The sequence below is a fragment of the Poecile atricapillus genome, chromosome 7 (genome assembly GCF_030490865.1).
Source record: "Poecile atricapillus isolate bPoeAtr1 chromosome 7, bPoeAtr1.hap1, whole genome shotgun sequence".
Lineage (NCBI taxonomy): Eukaryota > Metazoa > Chordata > Aves > Passeriformes > Paridae > Poecile > Poecile atricapillus.
The window spans coordinates 10,196,217-10,208,717 of NC_081255.1; the positions used below are offsets into that span (position 1 = coordinate 10,196,217).

The 12,501-nt window shown below is 56.2% G+C and overlaps 1 protein-coding gene across 1 annotated transcript in view; it reads left to right on the forward strand.

Annotated features, from left to right (window-relative positions):
* Positions 1-550: 550 nt before the first annotated feature.
* TMEM121 (transmembrane protein 121) overlaps positions 551-12,501 on the forward strand; it is a 33,617-nt gene continuing 21,666 nt past the window's right edge. Inside the window, exon 1 of the mRNA XM_058842762.1 lies at positions 551-689. The gene's annotated coding sequence lies outside the window, so the exon portion shown is untranslated. The remainder of the gene's footprint in view (positions 690-12,501) is intronic.

Sequence of the window (12,501 nt, forward strand, 5' to 3'; positions counted from 1 at the left end):
GGCAGGGACAGGGACTCCTGGGCTCTGGCAGCGGTTCCAGAGGTCGGCGCTGAGGGCTCCGGGGCTCAGGGACTGCCCGCAGCCCGCAGGGATGGAGGAGAGGAAGGAGGCAAAGGGTCTGGATTCTGATGCCGCTCCCGGGGATGGGTTCGGCTGTGCCGAGGTCTCGGACGAGTCCCTGACCCAGCGACAAAGGGACGGGATCCTCCCGGGCGCCGAGAGCGGGGATGGGGGACCCCGGCTGCAGGAGGGCGGTGCAGGAAGCCCCGGTTCCCGGTGTCGGGGGTCCCGGGGGACGGGGCGGAGGGCTCGGGGTTTGGCCGGCCCCTCCCGGCGGCGCGGGGCGGAGGGGCGATGGGTTCGGCCCCCCGGCCGCGCCGCCCCCCGCCCGCCCCCAGCGCCTCCCGCGGACGGCGGAGCGCGGCGCGGGGCCGCGGGGCCGGCGAGCGGCGGCGGGGCGGCCGCAGCCCCCGACGGCAGCGGCGGCGATGCGGCGAGGCGGGGCGGCGGGCGGCGAGGCGGGGCGGCGGGGGCGGCGGGGCTGAGCGCCGGGCGGCCGGGGCTGCTCGGCCCCGGGGCGGGGGTGGGGGGCAGCCGCCCGCCCGCCCGCCCGCCCGGCGCCGCAGCCGGCTCGGCAGCCGGCACACGGATTTACGGCGCGGACCGCAGGCTCCGGAGCGGCCCGGCAGGTAAGGCACGGCCTCGCCGCGCATCCCCGCTCATCCCCCGCGGTATCGGCTCTCCGGGCTCCGGACGCGCCGCGAGTTTCCCCCGTTGCGGTCCCGGCGGGCACCGGCTCCCCGCTCTCGCCGCTCCGGGATGGATGCCGAGGGGATGGGGCTGGCCCAGGCTGCTCGCCCCCGCCGGCCGCTCGCCCTCCCCTCCGCTCCCCGCTGCGGCCGCAGCCCCGAGCCCCCCGGCGGGACAGCGGAGAGGGGCCGGGGGATGCGGCCGGGGCCGGGCGGAGAGCGGACTGGGCTGCTCGGGCTGCTGCGGGAGAAGGTTCTGTCGCTCTTGGACCAAACTTGGCTTCGGGGAACCCGGCCTCGGGGTGGGAGCCCCGGGAGGGACCCGAGGGACGGCGGAGCCCCGAAGGACGCGGCCGGAGCCCGCTGCTGCTCGGGGTGCGGCTGCCTCGCCCCGCTCCCGGGGATGCTCCCCGCTAGGCCTCGGCTGGAGGCTTCGCTTCTCCGCAGGGAACGCGGACTCCTTCCAGCCTTGTGGCAGGGCTGAGTGTCGGGAGGCTCGGGGATGCTCCCGTTTCCGCCTTGGGAACGCGTTCCCTTCGCGGTCGACCTCAGAAAGCGAGTGCGGGAGAGGGGACACAGCCCGTGGGGGAGGCAGCGCAGCCGGGGACGCGAGGAGGTTTCCCTGAGAGTGCTGAGCGTGTTCTGAGTGGGACTTTCCCTCTCGTAGCCCGGTAGAGGGGGCGCTGCCCACCTGCAGCCCCGATGTGCCCCAAGGGCTCTGGGTGCTGCTGGGGCTCCTGCCTTGCCGGCAGCACCGGGTGCGGGTTTTGCCGGGGTGCTTCCCTGAGCGTGGAAGATCCCTGTTTGCAGCCTTTTCCCTCTTTCCCCTGCACGGTGGCAGACTGTCGCCATCGACCGTGCGGAGGGCTGTGCGGCTGAGCTGTGACTTCCCCTGGGCGTGGGGTATCGATCTGTGGCTCTACCCTGCGGAAGGGAAGGTGCGCTCAGCGCAGCGCATCGCCTGGGGATGCTCCTGTGCTCCTCCTGCTCCTCCTGCTCCTGTGCTCGGCTCCGGGCAGATGTCACATCTGGAGTCCTCCCTCGCCTCTCCTTGGGCAGCCGGGCAGCTGGCACGAGGGTTTGGGTGTCCCGTGGTGGTTTGTGCCGGGAATGTGGCTGGCTCTAGCTCTGAGCCACCTCCGCTGTGTCCCCAGTGGCAGCAGGGTCCCCTCTCTCCTGCCGGGCTCGCTGAGCCCCGCGGCTCCTGCGCGGCTCCTCGGGGCTGAGCGGGGATGGGAACCCCGGCGCTGTGGCCGTGGGGCACGGCTGGCACCGCGCTTCCCCCGGAGCCTGCTGTGCACCAAAGGGTGCCCCGGGTTTATCTGCAGGAACCGAGTCCGGGGCTCTGACCACGGCACGCAAAAATCCTCCTCCAGAAATCCCCCCCATCCTGAGCGCCGCTGGCATCAGGTGAAATAAGCACAGATTCTGCACTTTTAGGGCTCTCCAAGGGTTTTGCCGCAACCAACAGTAGATGGGGCTGAATATGAGCTGGGTTTTTATCGGTTTCACTGGGTTTTTATCTGTTTCCCGATGCAAAGCTCTTGCTGTCAGAATGAAAACAGATGTTTGGCTGCCTGCTTAAGCCAGAAACGCCCCTGGTTAGGATGCTAGCAGAACTAGGATCTCCAGCCCCATCCCCTTCACCTCAGTGGCTTCAAAGGCTGCCTGAACAGAACTGTTCTTAAACTCCTCTGGTTGCTGCCACAGAGGCATCCCCCTGCTCCCTTTAAAAAATAATAAGGGAAAGAAATACGAAAAGGCGTGCAGATGGTGGAGGAGGGTCTCAGAGCATGGCTTGGCACAGCAGCTCAGCCGGAGCTCCAGTCTGGCACTCTGCTGCTTCCCCGTGTGCTCGCCGGGCTCTGGGTGCCCTGCTGTGCCCTGCAGGCTCTCCAAGGAGCTCTTCAGAGGAAGCCCGGAGGGGATTGGGGCCCTTGCTGTGGAGAGGTGAATATCCATCCCCAGGAGTGCCGTGTACACACACCCACCTGCGAGACAGCCCTGCTCGTTCTGCTCTTTAGCTGATGGATCCAGAGAGCGCTTTCCTGTGTCTGCTGCTGTGCCTTAACAAACTGAGACAATGCTGTTTTGCTGTGGGACACCCAAAGCCCAGCCTGTGCTGGGGGCTGGAGCTCATCAGCTCGGTTTTGCTGTGGTTATTCTGCCAGTGCTGCTGCCCAGGGCGGTGGCAGGAGGCTCCTGCTGGTGCAGCTGCAGGCTGGGGCTGTGCAGGGCCACAGAGCAAGGTGGCACTTGTCCCAAAGGCCACGGCAGGGCTCTGCTGAGCCCCAGCTCCCGGGGTGCTCCTTCTGCCGCTGCAGATTGCTGCCCGTGCCCTGACAAGCAGCTCTGTGTGTAAATGGGGATTTCTTCAAAACTCCTGGGAGGAGCAGCTGACAACAAATATCTCAGTGGCAAAAAACGCGTGTGTGTGTGTGTGTGTGTGTGTGTGAACTACAGTCTAAACGGGAGAGGGAAAACATCCAGTTACAGAACTAATGCAAATGGAGTTGGCTTTCATCTCTCCCTGCAGCGTCCTTTGTGGAAGGCATTTGCATTTCCCCAAAGTCAGTTTGCTACCTATCCTTCAAGCAAATCCAGAGCTAGAGAGCAGAGGAAAGACTGTTTACAAGGTGCGGGGTGGCTTGCCAAGTCTGGAGAGAGCTGAACTCCAAATATTTGATAAGAAAATGTCTTATTTTAAAGGTAGCAACACCGAACGCGGCAGAGGATGGCATGCACAGACTGCGGTGTGTGCTCCACCGCTGAGCAGGGTCGGGGGACCATTCCCGAGCTCCTGCTGCCCTTTCCGTGCTGCTGACCCATCCAGAAGGGTGGTGGGGAGGACGAGAGGCTCCTCAATTCCTCTGAGCTCCCCACGACATGGCTCTGGAACGGGATGTGTGCACTCCCGCAGGGGGATCCTGGAGCCGGCCAGCATCACCCCGAGGTGATGGCAGCATCACCCCGAAGATGGCCAGCATCATCCCGAGGTGATGGCCAGCATCACCCCGAGGTGATGGCCAGCATCATCCCGAGGTGATGCCCAGCATCACCCCGAGGTGATGGCCAGCATCACCCCGAACTGATGGCCAGCATCATCCCGAGGTGATGGCAGCATCATCCCGAGGTGATGGCAGCATCATCCCGAGGTGATGGCAGCATCACCCCGGCAGAGAGCCACCAGCCCTGGGGTCCTCTGTGTCCTCGGTGCTGCGGGGGACCCCGGGTCTGGCAGCTGCAAACAGCTCCAGGGTGGATTGCTGCCGTTCTGGAGGGAGCCTCCAGCCGGAAGACAGAAACGAAACAGGATTTCGGGAGCGCTCCAGCAACAGCCATTAGCTATGCTAAAAGGATTAACAGCTCTGCAGGACTCATCAAGTGTTTCAAACATAACTCAAGCATCAAAGGCGACTCTTAAAGGCTCACATTTTCACATCAAGTCACTGTGAAAATTTCTATCCAACTTAATTAAAACATTCACTAGGCTCGTTAAAAACAGAAAGAGAAAAAACAAAGGCCTTTTTTTTTCCTTAAGTACCTAGCTGTTTTGAAGAGAGGAGTTTACAGCAAAGCATGCTTATTCCTTTGTTATTGAAACACCTTTATGAAAGTCTCCTGTCCCTAGATCACTGCGTCTGACTAAGCTCAAGCTCTCCGAAAAGGAAATGAATATGTTGGTATTGTTTTTGTTGTTTTGTTTTTTCCCTGGCCAGGGACCACAGAAGAGAGATGAAAAAAGTGAGAAGAGCTTTGTAGAGAAAGTTAGATAAGAGGGTGGGGGAGTGTCAGAACCAGACCTATAATAGGAAACAAGCCACTGAAGTGCTGGTGAAAGTACCTTTTATCTTGAACGCTCCAAGTGCTGTGCAGTGCATTAATACACATAGCAGCTGAAAAACAGTCAACAAACAGCTCCAGCACCTTTGCTGGCAGCAGAGTCACCCCAGGTGGGTCACAGGATCACTCACCATCGGTCCCTGCCTGCCTCTCTGCTTTTCCGAGTTCATTTTTGGGAATGAAAGAAAGAACATCTTCCAGATGTTCTGGAAGAAGGACATCGAGGTGCTGGAGCAAATCCAGAGAAGGCCAGCAAAGCTGGTGAAGGGTCTGGAGCACAAATCTGCTGAGGAGTGGCTGAGGGAGCTGGGGGGGCTCAGGCTGGAGAGAGGGAGGCTCAAGGGAGACCTCAGCTCTCTACAACCACTACAAAAAAGGTGGGAGCTGCCCAGTTCTTCAGGTGATGAGAAACAGGGCAAGAGGAAAGGGCCTCAAGGTTCACCAGGGGAAGTCTGGGATGGATATTGGGGAAAACTCCTTCATGGAAAGGATTGCCAAGCACTGGAACATGCTGCCCAGGGGAGTGGTTGAGTCACCTTCCCTGGAGGGATTTAAAAGATGTGTAGGTGTGCCACTCAGGGACATCATTTAGTGGTGAATTTGGCAGTGCTGGGTTTGTGGTTGGACTCCACAATCTTTGCAGCTTCCTCCAGTCCGAATGATTCCATGGCTGTGTGATTCCATGCCCGAGGTGTGATGCTGCTGATCAGCCCCATCCCAAGCCCCTCCCCACGTGTGCTTGGTGCTGGTCAGAGCCCCCAGCATCATCCGTGGGGCTGCCATTTAATTCTCCTTCCCCGTGGTGTCCCTGTCCCAGTGGCACGGGCTCACCCCCAGCACATATTCACCCTGGTCACTCTCACCCTGCTCAGAGGCCTCAGTGACTTCCAGTGCCCTGGGGAGATGTGAAATAGGAGTTAGACTCCCTCTGCACAAGGTGTAACTGGAATTATGGGTACATTAAATACAGTATTTAAACCTAGTGAATGAGTTTTTGACATTCACAGAGGCCTTGGGCATTGTAGGATTTCATCCCATGATGTTAATTGTCTTGGTTTTGATTCATATTGAATCAGCATCCCCAAAAAAAGGAATAAACACGTCCTCTCCTTCCTCTTGCTTACGTACGAGTTTGATTTCTTCCTCTTCACACTGTCCTGCCTGGTGCTGGGGAGGGCAGTGCTGAGAAATGCCACGAGGAGCAGAGCTGCTCCTGCTGCGTCTTCCCAAGGGGATCTGCAGCCCCTCTTCCTCCTTTCCTCCCCACTCAACCCTTTCCTGGAGACAGACTGTGGGGTCTGAGCAGAACCAGCCTCCTGTAGGGTCTGAGCAGAACCAACCTCCTGTAGGGTCTGAGCAGAACCAGCCTCCTGTAGGGTCTGAGCAGAACCAGCCTCCTGTAGGGTCTGAGCAGAACCAGTCAGTCAGGATGTGAAATGCAGGAATTAGGAGGTAGACAGGGTTCAGCCAGGATGTGAAATGCAGGAATTAGGAGGTAGACAGGGTTTTTCCATCAGGCGTTTATGGCACCGTCCCCACTCTGTGTCTAGACACAGCTATAAATGAGGGAGAGGGCTATTACCTGGGAATAAAACGACTGAAACCAGCCCTGGAGAGCCTGACGCTGTATTTCCAAGGAACTGGGAGATTCCTTATGATTAATGTAACAATATCAAAGGCCATAAACTCACCTCAGCTGGGTACTGAGTCAGGGACACACTTAAAAGGTACCTGCCACTTGCTTAGGCTTGGCTTTAACTGCGGTCTCCTGGCCATTCCAAGGGCTGCTCCCAGATCAGGGGCTCAGCTCTGCTGGCTCCACCAGCTCCAGGGGCATCAGAAAACATCCCAGTCTGATTTCTCATTGCAGTATGCACCAGTGGTGCTGTGGAGGAGAGGAGAGGTCATGAGTGGAGCCTGGGCTGTGAGGCTCGCTGGAAAACTGCCTTAACACCTGGAAACTTGGGGCAGGGCCAGCAGGAGCTCTGCTGTGCATGTGGCAGAGCCTGTGCGGGTGGGAAACGCCTGGGAACTCACCCCAGAATGCCCAGTCCCCACCCCAGTCCTTTTGATAGTGGTGGGAGAAGTTGTACTGCAGAGATTTTATTGTTTTGGATTCTGTTCTCTGATCATTGCTTCTGCCATGTCCAGCACAGCGGGGTCTAAGTCTGCCTAAGGCTTTGCCACACTGTTATAGCATCAACAAAAGTAATAAAGAAGAGAAATGGAGTCCCTGGAAAAAGACCATGAAGTGAACCACTGGCACACTCCTGGCAGTGCCTGCAGTGAAAGCCACAGAATTCCCTTCTTCAGCTGAGAGTAACCTACCTACACTGCTCTGAGTGACTGAGTGAGTGGCTGGGGCTGTCCCTTCTGGTCCTTTGGTTGAGTTAGAGGATGAAAAAGGCAAGGGGAGGGGTCACACTGATGGCTGGGAGCTTTTGGGACCTGCTGGCCCACGGCTGACCTGCCTTCTGAGGGAGGAAGGATGAGAATCAGCAGCATGGCATGGGAATTTGGGTCAGCACCTTTGTGGCTGCAGGAGATGCTCCCCAAGCTGGGTTTCCTCACCCTGTTAGGTGTCCTCCTCCAGATTAGCTTCCCTCTGCAGGTGGTGGCCAGGCCTTGCAGCCCTGCAGAGTTTCCTTGTGTTGTGCAGTCAGGATTAGGAGGCACTTGGGTAACGTGGTCCTCTGGGTACCTGAGACATATTAAAAATTGCTCTCATTTGACTCCACAAACAGTGCCATTGGGAATGCAGCAATGCTTCTGGGATGGGAGCAAATATTGGCCTTGAATGAAGCCGTGGATAATGGCAGATAAGTTATCAACAGCTGTTTAACTTAATATTACTTCCATGCAAGATAACACCGAGCTTTTGCAAGAGGTTAATAACCAGATGCAGAATCCATCACTGCAAACACAGGCACCTGGCAAAGTGCATCCATAATTTTTCTGCTGGAGTGTTATCCCAGCTGAGGGAGCGTGGTGGCAGGGAAATGTGCCGGTGGGGCTGGCTCCAGAGGCAGCACAGGGGATGCTGTGTGGCTCTGTGCAGTGATCCAGGGCACAGGGGAGCTTCCCTGTGGGCCCAGCTCCTCCTGGCTGAAGGGGCTGGGGTGGAATCATGATGTGGTTGTGTTAACAAAGCTTTTGCTGCTGCTGATCAGGCTTGGGTGCCTGTACTGCACCTCCGAGCATGGTGACCTTGGGGCACAGAGTGAATGGGGACAGGGGGCACTGATATCGATATTTAGAAGGTGGAGGTGAAACAGGAAGGGTGCATCAGTTGTGGATCTCAGGATCAGCACAAAAAGGAATGCAGCTGCTGCTAAGCCAGATTTTAACCCAGAGTTTTGGGTCTGCACCACTTTAGGTGGCTGCTGGTGTCTGGTATGGCTGCTCCAGCCTGGTGTTGGATCTGTAATTCCACAGAATTGTAATTGCAAGAAGAGTTTGGCAAAGGCCAGAAGCACTCAGGGAGATTGGAAGGGCTCTGCTAGCGAGCAGTGCTTGGCTCTGCAGCCACCAGGCTTCTCTGCAGAGAGATTCCTTCCCAGGCTTGTCCCAAAGTGTGGAGCTGGGGCAGAGGAGATGTGTCAGCCTCCTGCCCATTGCCACAGGGCAGGCCTACCCTGGATATTTCAGTTCCATTCCTCTCTCTCCTGGCCAGGGATGCTGTCATTTCAGTGTTCAGCTTCACAAGGCAGAGCCAAGGGAAGGGCTGGGGTGTGAGGGGAGCAGACCCTGCCTGCTCTCCTCTGCCTGCTCCACCCTCAGGGCTCTCCCTGGTGATCAGGAGATGCCACCGGTGCCGGTGTCCGGCTGGGACACGCCTTGCTTGGCTCTGGGGACATTGATCAGCCTGGAGGAGCCCTCAGTGGAGACTTCTGGCAGAGCTGGGCTGGCTTGCAGTGCTCCTGGCTCCCAGCCCCTGCTTTATCCAGCAGACCACACAGAGCTGCCTGCAGGAGCTGGGACAGCAGCTGCAGTCCTATTGATCCCTGTGGGGGTGATCAGCCCAAATGAAGACCCCTGGGAAATCAGCACAGGATACAAAAATCTGGCTCCAAAGCAGAGGCTCAGACTGTGACAGCTCTGCAGACAAACCCATGTGAGAGTCCAGCTGTGCAGAGCATCCACAGAGAGCCTGTTTGAATGTGGATTTGATGCTTGGGATACATAAGGGAATCTTTGTTGGCTCACATGAGCCCATCACACCTTTTCCTTCTCCCAGAGGAACCATCTGGAAGCGGATCCAGGTCCTTGCACCCATGGAGGCAACAAACCCTCAGCTTCCCTGGCTTCCTCAAGCGGGTTCCTCAGGTTGTGAGGCTGGAGTGACCAGATGAACACCTTGGAAGCATCCAGACTTCTCATGGTCTCAGGGCTAGAAGGGTCAGAGAATCAGCCTGGCCTCCCCAGGGGAAGAGGCCTCTCCAAGTCCCCCTGCTGCCCCTCTTGCACAGGGAGATGGGGACGTGTGTGTGTGTTCAGCCATGCCACACTCCTGGTTATGGGGACTGACAGTGCTCAAATAAGAGATTTTTAAGCTTCAGGCTCTAGCTTGAGCCTGTGGGAAAGTCAAGCACACAACTCTCTCACTCTGGCCTGAGAAATCATGAGGAGGAATCCCAACAGTCCTTGGAGAAGGAAAACAACCTTTGCAGGTGTTGTTTGTTCCTTGTTTGCTTGTCAGAAACGGCCCAGGGGTGTTGTTCCAGCTGCCCAGTGATGGTGATGGGTTGGTTTCATGAGCAATGAGAGTTTTACCTCCTCAGACCTGCTCAGAGCTGTCTAGAAAAGAAGATCTGGAAGAATAAAACTTGCTCTCTTGTGGAACCGAGGCTGGAGAGTCCGTGTGGTCACTTCTCCACACCTCATGGAGTGCAGGAGCTGGATCTGGAGCAGCGCCCTGGCCTTGCTCTCTCCCCAGGGAGCTGCTCCTGGGCCAGCTCCAGCAGCAGCTCTGAGCATCCCTGGAGGCTCACTGGTCCTGCAGTTAAGAGGAAATCTGTGTTCCTAACCCTCGTACGTAGCTGCTTTTCTCCCAGGCGTTCCAGCTGAGCTTTCCCCCCGTGCTGTTTGTGATCCAGGCCCTCACCCTTCCCACACACACACAAAAGGCAGCTCCCTGGCTGGCCTCAGCAATTAGCAGAGAGCTCCAGCTGCCACCAGTGCCACCCTGGGATGGCTTTGCTGTTCCCTGTGGGCTCATTTCAGCACCAGCAGCAGGGCCGGGCCACGCGGCTTCGCGTTTTTATGGCCACGCCTTGCCCTTGGCCATCATTTACACTGCGAGGTTAAACTGAGGGCTGAAATCAACTTTATTATTAAAGGTCCTGAGCTCTGCAGTTATTAAAGGTCAGACAGCCTGGGTTGACCCTTGCATGCCTGCCTTTAAAAAGCAAAGGAAATTCCTGTTGGTGTGCCAGCAAAGGCTGGTCAAGTGCAATGTCCGAGCAAGCGCTCCCTGCTCCGGACTGTGACCTTGTGATTTCCTTCTAGAACTGCATTTTTAGCTCCTGCTGAAGTTCTCCTCTGTGAGCAAGGTCCTGGCTGGCAGCAGCTTCCCTGTTTTTTCCCAGGAGAACCTGCTGCATGGTGGCTCTGCTGAGCAGCACCTCCCCTTGCCCTCCGTCTCCTGCTCCCCAGGGATGCTGCTGAACTTGATGCTGCTGCCACAAACCCTTTTCCTGGGGAGCTTCCACATAGTTAATTCACCTGTGGAGCTCTGGGCTCCTGTTTTAAAGGGAGTTTAAAAGGAGTTGAAAAAGTTTTTTTAAATCTTTCTTTTAATCACTTTGCAAAATACCCAGCTTCTCATTTACTCTTGTTTGAGTTCCCCTTATGGATCTTAAATTCTGGGGAGTGTGACTGCTGGTTTTCAGTGTGCAGCACATCAGCAAACCACCCTGGGCCCCCTGGGACCCTCTTCCATCTCCTCCTCCCCATCCCTCTGCAAGGTACAGCAATATAATCACTGGTTTGTTCAGTTCTCATTTCCCTGGCAGAAATCAATCTCGTGTTGTCTTTGCTTCCTCCTTTGATTTCTTGGCTTTTCTGATCTTCCCACACTTTCTGCAGCTACACAACTCATCCAAGCTAATAACCAGCACCGTTTTCCACCTCAGGAAACATTTCCCACCGTTTTCCAGGCAGCGTTGTGTGCCCTCAGACCTGGGGCAGTGCTGGTGCCTCCCAGGGTGGAGGTCATGGTGGGGCTCATAACCTCGTAATTAATTCTGTCCTCTTTATAAGCAGCCCTTGGCAACCAATCCTTGCTGTCCCACAAGGATCTTGTGTCAAATTCACAGGAATTTCATGAGACTGAATTCTTCACACCCAGGTCTAGCAGGGGGAGTATAGGAAATCTATAGTTGCAAAAGGACTTTGCAGAGTTGCTTTATGCTCTATTTCCTTGGCAAAGGCAAAATAAAACGGTGCAGGGAGAAGGGAATAAAGAGTGGAGAAAAAAGCTGCAGACACGAAAGGAGAAAATGCTGAATGGGAGGGGAGAACTGACAGCCTTAATGTGGATTTGGGGGGAATTTATAAACCTGAAGCCAAATAATCACAGAACTGGGGTGGCTGAGGGGGCTGTGGGGACTCACTGCTCTTCATTAACCTTCATTAACCTGGCTCCAGATGTCAACTCAACATCAAACCACAGCTGATCAAAACTTCCTCTCGCTGAAAAATCGTGGGCAAATTGGGTTTCCAAGTGACTGAATGGGATTTTATGAGGCCCCTGCCTTCCTCAATATTGTTAAATCATTCAATATCAAAAATCTAAAAACGGATATTTGGGCCTGAATCCAGTTCTGGGCTCCAGCCAAAAAGAGCTGAAAAAAATGCTGCTGTGTTTGTTTTGAAGTGAGGAAGCTGCATTTTTCCCCAGGTGCCAGGGGGGATTTCTTGCCCCTGCCTGGCAGAGAGCTCGATCAGGATCCAGGCACTGCCTTGCCCAGAGAGCAGCACAGACAGCAGCAGCTTCAGTAATTTCTACAGTGAATAACCCTTTTTTCTCACCTGTATCTGCTGGGAACGCTCTCCCCTGACCCAGAGGTGTACGGGGAGAGCATAAGGAGGATTCCATCAGGCTGGGAAAATGGTCTGGCTCGAGTAGCTCTGGGATGAGGGCTGTCTATCACACTGTGGATATGCTTGGGAGAGAAAACGGCTCAGGAGAGTGAGAGAGGCTTTCCCAGGATAGCTGTGGCTTGCCAGGGGCTGAGAGAGACACACCATGAAAGCCCTGGGTCTTCTGTTTCGTGTCTGTGTTGATCTGGAGTGTGGAATCACCACTGGGCTGGCAGGGTCAGATGGAACTGTGGAGTGAAGCTTTGCCTTTGGTGGCTGCTGGCTGAGGAGCGCCCATGCTGAAGGTGCTGGGAGCCCAGATGGGCAGCCTGGCTGCACCAAAAAACACCCAGTTTTCCACCAGGGCTTTGGGCTCCAGGGTGGCCTCACACAGAATTCATGGCCAAGCACATTTTTCCATTCCATTGGCAGCAGAGTGACCTGCTCAGGTGGAGCTGCAGACAGAAACATGTGTGAGCAGGCTGCAGGGCTCTTGCAGAAACCCTGGGACCCTCACCCAGAGCTAAAGAACCTTCCTAAACCTCCAGCTGTTGCTGTAGAGCTTGCAGGGTAACACCAAATCACACCAGGAACTCCCACTGGTCTTCTGCATCCTTTTGTTTGGTTTAAAGCAAAGTGTTTGCGAGCCATCACAGGGAATTCATCGTCGGCCGTCTGTCACGCTTAATTGGGTTGTCCTGTAAAATATCTTGCATATAAGTAAATCACAAAGAGTGGGGCTCATAAAAGGGCCAGTTTGTGGCACATTGATGTTATTTATAGGCTTCTCTGTGGTGCTCATCACCATGGCAGCTGTGAAGGTCGA